Source organism: Schistocerca americana, chromosome X (assembly GCF_021461395.2).
Source record: "Schistocerca americana isolate TAMUIC-IGC-003095 chromosome X, iqSchAmer2.1, whole genome shotgun sequence".
Taxonomy (NCBI): Eukaryota; Metazoa; Arthropoda; class Insecta; order Orthoptera; family Acrididae; genus Schistocerca; species Schistocerca americana.
This window is the reverse complement of record NC_060130.1, coordinates 865,206,394-865,212,393: the sequence shown is the minus strand read 5'-3', so window position 1 is coordinate 865,212,393 and position 6,000 is coordinate 865,206,394.

Here is a 6,000-nt window from a genome sequence, read left to right as displayed (position 1 = left end):
ATGTTCCTGTTTATTTAAAAGACTGACTGAAAAGCAGGATACCAGCTGCCTCATTCAATCTTCTCAGTACTTTTAAAAGTATTTCCAAACGTTTTGGCATACGAACATATTCATGCTTTTTATGCTGGGAGAAAAGGTAGGGTAGAGAAGGGAAAGTAATAAATACTAGAAGATTCACTGAATCGTCGAAGAAACTGGTATAGCAATGTGTATTCAAATACAGAGGTATGTAAACATTCAGAATAGGGCGCTGCGGACCGTAAGGTCTATATAAAACGACAAGTGTCTGGCGCAGTTGTTAGATCGGTTACTGCTGCTACAATGGCAGGTTATTAAAATTTAAGTGAGTCTGAACGTGGTCTTATTGTCGGTGCACTAGCGATGGGACACAGCGTCTCCGAGTTAGCGATAAAGTGGGGATTTTTCCGTACGACCATTTTACGAGGTTACCGTGAATATCAGGAATCTGGTAAAACATCAAATTTCCAACACCGCTGCGGCCGAAAAAGATCCTGCAAGAAAGGGACCAACGACGACTGAAGAGAATAGTTCAACGTGACAGAAGTGCAACCCTTCCGCAGATTTCAATGCTAGGGCATCAACAAGTGTCGGCGTGCGAACCATTCAACGAAACATCATCGTTATGGGCTGTCGGAGCCGAAGGCCCACTCGTGTACCCTTGATGACTGCATGACAGAAAGCTTTACGCCTGGCCTGTGCCCGTAAACACCTACATTGGACTGTTGATAACTGGAAACATGTTGCCTGGTAGGACGAGTCTCGTTTCAAATTGTATCGAGAGGATGGACGTGTACAGGTATGGAGACAACCTCATGAATCCATGGACCCTGCATGTCAGCAGGGGACTGTTCAAGCTGGTGGAGGCTCTGTAATGGTGCGGGGCGTGTGCATTTGGAGTAATATGGGGCCCCTGATAAGTCTAGGTATTCTGCCTGATCCCCTGCATTCATTCATGTCCACTGTGCATTCCGACGGACTTGGTCAATTCCAGCATGACAATGCGATACCCCAAAAGTCCAGAATTGCTACACAGTGGCACTAGAAACACTTTTCTGCGTTTAAACACTTCCGCTGGCCACAAAACTCCCCAGACATGAACATTATTGAGCATGAAACTTCCTGGCAGATTAAAACTGTGTGCCGCACCAAGACTCGAACTCGGGACCTTTACCTTTCTCGGGCAAGTGCTCTACCAACTGAGCTACCCACGCACGATTCAAGACCCGCCCTCACAGCTTCAAATCTGCCATTATCTCGTCTCCTACCTTCCAAACTTCTGGATTATTGGGCATGTCTGGATGCCTTGCTGTTCAGAAGAGATCCCCTCGTACTCCTACGGATTTAAGGACAGCCCTGCAGGATGCATGGTGTCAATTCCCTCCAGCACTACTTCAGGCATGCCACGTTGTAGCGACACTTCTACGTGCTCGCGGGGGCCCTACACGATATTAGGCAGGTGCGCTAGTTTCTTTGGCTCTTGAGTGCAGTAGACAGTGGTTGTGGTATAGAAACAGCGAAGGAGACAATAGCATTGTGAGACAATCGAAGCAGAACACAGTTCAAAGTGACGCAGCTGCCGAGGAAGGTAGAATGAGGTAGTTGGTATCCCACTTTTCAGTCAGAGTGTTTTGAATCAACAGGAACAGATTCGCATTTTTTGTGCTCCAAAGGGAAAATTTTTCCGCTGATGTATGTTCCACATCTTCTCCTAAACCACTGGACGGATTGCAACAAACCTTTTTAAACATATCACTTACTGTCTGCATAGAACCTCTGTGGTGGTAAGAAACACGTACCAATCAAAGGGGTGAGGGTGAGAGCGAAGAAGTAGCGTAGCTCAGGACGCACGAATTCGCAGATTTTATTTATCCAATAGTTGAGAATGACTGTACTTAGTGACTCGCAACTAACCTTACACATAAATTCAAACCTTCAAGAAATTTTTTCTCGCTGACAACCCCCAAAAAATGATGAAAGAAAAAGTTTATAGCTTACTACATTTTCGTTGATCGTGTTGTAAAACTACTGCATCAGGCATGACGTATTAATTTATTACTTCTTTTCTACTGACTGTCTTCATGACATTTGGCAGACCATGTTCACCTGTACCACTGAACGTATCCAGTATACGACACGTAGTTCAGGGGATATGATGTCATAAACATTGAGATGCGTGAAAAACTGCCACATCCTGCATGATGTTTTAATATATTTCGTCGTCCTAATAATTACATTCTCAACAAACTTCTCAGACAACCACTGAATGTATCTGCAAAATTACATCAATGTATGACACTTTTCTCAAGGATGACGTCATAAACATTGAGATGAGTGAAAGCGGAACCGCAGAGTGAAATTCGCTGAAAATAGGTGTGAAATACAGTATGTTAAATACATATGTTTAATATATGTGACATGTGCGTTTGCGAGCAAAGCCGCGGGTAAAAAGCTCCTTCTAAACCCATGAATCGATTTCATCCAAACTTGCTACACATACACTGAGGGAACGAAAGTCATTGGATAGCGATACGCCCATATACAGACTGTGGAAGTATCGCGTACACAAGATATGAAATGGCAATGCATTGGCGGAACTGTCATTTGCACTCAGGTGGTTAATGTGAAAAGGTCTCCGACGTGATTACGGCCGCACAACGGGAATTAACAGATTTTGAGCGCTGAATGGTAGTTGGAGCTAGGTGCATGGGACATCCTACTTCGGTAATCGTTAGGGAATTCAATAATCCGAGATCCGCAGTGTCAAGCCTATGCCGAGAATATCAGGTTTCAGGCATTACCTCTCACCATGGACAACACAGTGGCCGACGGCCTTCACTTAACGACCGGAAGCAGCGGCGTTTCCGTAGAGTTGACAATGCTAAAAGACAAGCAGCACTGAGTGAAATAACCGCAGAAGTCAATGAGGAACGTACGACGAACGTATCCGTTAGAAGAGTGCGGCGAAATTTGGCGTTAGCGGTCTATGGCCGCAGACGACCGACGCGACTGCCTTTGCTAACAGCACATCGCTAGCACCAGCTCTGCTGGCTTCGTGAGCGTATCGGTTGGACCTTAGACAACTGGAAACCCGTGGTCTGGTCAGAAGAGTCCCGATATCAGCTAATAAGAGCTAATGGAAGTGTTCGACTGTGACGCAGACTCCACGAAGCCAGGGATCCAAATTGTCAACAAGGCACTGTGTAAGCTGGTGGTGACTCCATAATAGTGCATGCTGCGCTCACACGGAATATAATGGACTCGGCCCTGGTTGTGTTCTGCTACTTGGAGAGCATTTGCAGCTTTTCATGTACTTTATATTCCTAAACAACGATGTAATTTTTATGGATGACAATGCGTCAGATCCCAGGCCACTATAGCCGAGCGGTTCTAGGCGCTTCAGTCTGGAACCGACCGACCGTTACGGTCGCAAGTTGGAATCCTGCCTCGGGCATGGATGTGTGTTAGGTTTAAGTAGTTCTAAGTTCTAGGGGACTGATCACCTCAGATGTTAAGTCCCACAGTGCTCAGAGCCATTTTTTGAATGCGCCAGATCAAGGGGCCACAGTTGTTCACAATTGGTTTGAAGAACATTCTGGACAATTCGAGGAAACTCCTAGGCCAACCAGACCGCCCAACATGAATCTCTTCGAACATTTATGGGACATAATCGAGCAGTCAGTTCGTGCAGAAAATCATGCACCGGCGACATCATCGCAATTATGGGCGGCTATGGAGGCAACATGGCTCAGTGTTTCTGCAGGGAGCTTCCAACGACTTATTGACCCCATGCCACGTCGAGTTGGTGCATTATGTCACTCAAAAGAAGGTCCGACATGATATTAGGAGGTTCATCATGACTTGTTTCTCCTTAGTTATTACTTACTATCCGAAAAAAAAAATACTGTGGGGGTAAGCACCAGTCGGCTTCTATTGAGGTGGGTGGGATAACGTGGAAAGAGGACTCGGGGGGGTGGGGGGTGGGGGGGGAAGAGATGGACAGACAGAGAGGAAATGGACAGAGAAAGGGGCGGAGGAAATGGACAGAGAAAGGGAAGAGGAGGAGATGCTCAGAGAGAAGTGGAGGAAATAGGCTGAGAGAGGAAAGAGGAGATGAATAGGGTGACAGGTAAGAGGAAATGGACAGAGAATGGGCAGAGGAGGAGGAGGAGATGTGACTGTGAGAGGGGGAGGAGGAGATGAACAGAGCGACATGGAGGAGGAAATAGATAGTGAAATGGAGGAGAAGATGGACAGGGAGGTGGAGATGGAACTGGGAGAGGGGGAGGAAAATATAAAAGATGGATAGAGAGATGAGGGAGTAGCAGTTGGACAGAGAGAGGTCAGGTGCAGACAGACAGAAGCTATGGGTTAGAGGAGGTGGACGCAGAGAGGGGGTAAAGCAGTTAGACAGAAAGAGGTCAGGGGAGACAGAAAGGGAGAAAGGGAGAAGAGGAGATGGACTAATAGAATTGGAATAAATAATACCTGGGCAACGCTAGGTACTCAGTATAAAAGTAACAAAACACTTATCTGATATTCTTCAATTATCGAGGAAGTGTTTCCTGATTTGTCACTACTTTTGTACCAGTTAAACTTGCGGGAAAGCCAACGTGCTAATGTACACAGGATATACAACGCATTTTTCTGTTTGATTGGCCCCGCTACTGTTTATCTTGTTTTAGCTACTTCCGAGTACACAACAGACCACAGAGCCAAATACTGCAAATGAATAAGTGGAGTGATGAATGAGGCGTGAGTGAAAGAGTGGAAGTGCGATGGCATGAAAATAATGTACGTGTATTTGACAGTAAATTGTGAAAGTGCTGTTAATAAAAATTCTCTATTTAAACTAGACTGAACTGCATGCGACTGCTTTAGTCTTTAATAAAACTTGCATCTGACTGCGTATTTAACTGAACTGAACTTTATCTCACTGCGTGAAAATATTGTTGGAAAATTAATACTCAAAATACACATCTGACTGCATGAAAGTTTAGTGGTAAAAATAAATGAAAGTCACCAGCCTGCATCTGACTGCGTCTGTGGACTTAGCTCGTGCACTCCTTCCCGTTTAGCCGATAATAAAACATATTCAACTCAGCCGTAGTGCAATGGCATAAAATTGTCATTCTAGATAACTTCACTCACTTTGGCCCTGTCTGCTACTTAATAAAAATTCTGTCCTGATCTGAATAATTTGCCAACTGCGCAATGGCATATAGATTATTTTACTCTGATAAATGAAATTATTAGCTTTTGGTTCAATGCAAGCACATGATGCGTAGAATGACATAAGGTGTGAGGTGAAACTAATTTTATCTAAAAAATATTTATTGTTCAAACTTTTAAGGCACATGTGAAAAACTAAAAAAAAAACTCCTATAGCATGGATTTACGAGAAAGTTCACAAAACGCTTATTGCATCAACAATGGGATTTCTATCTAGCTTTTGGACATTATTTAACCAAAGAAAACCTATTTTATTAATTATTCTTTCTAGTTTCCCCAGGTATGTGCCGAGTTTTGCTCAATATATACCTTATTATGTGCGTAGCGCCAATTCTTACTTTGATGCTATCACGACTCGGCTGCCTCCTGCAGGCATCTAGCTCCGACTCGAAACACGTCTGCTGCCTCTGCGCATCTCCTCACCACTACTCAAACTTTTACCGCGTGCACCTAGCTCTGTTAGCTGTCAAAGATCTTACTACTCGAAGAAGTACTACTCGTCCAAACTTGCGGTTGGGAACTATCGACATTTTTCACTGGCTCTATCCTGATCGATTCTCAGCACATACCTTTCAACTGCAATGATATTGTAATATAACTGTAGTAAACTATCGCTGTAGCATGCTTAAATATTTGTTCATAACTTGATATGTCTAATACCAATCTCTAAAATGATCCCAGAAATAGATTCTTTTACTACTCCTTCTACTACTTTTATTTTTTTCCAAAAAATTCTTTCGATGTAGTATA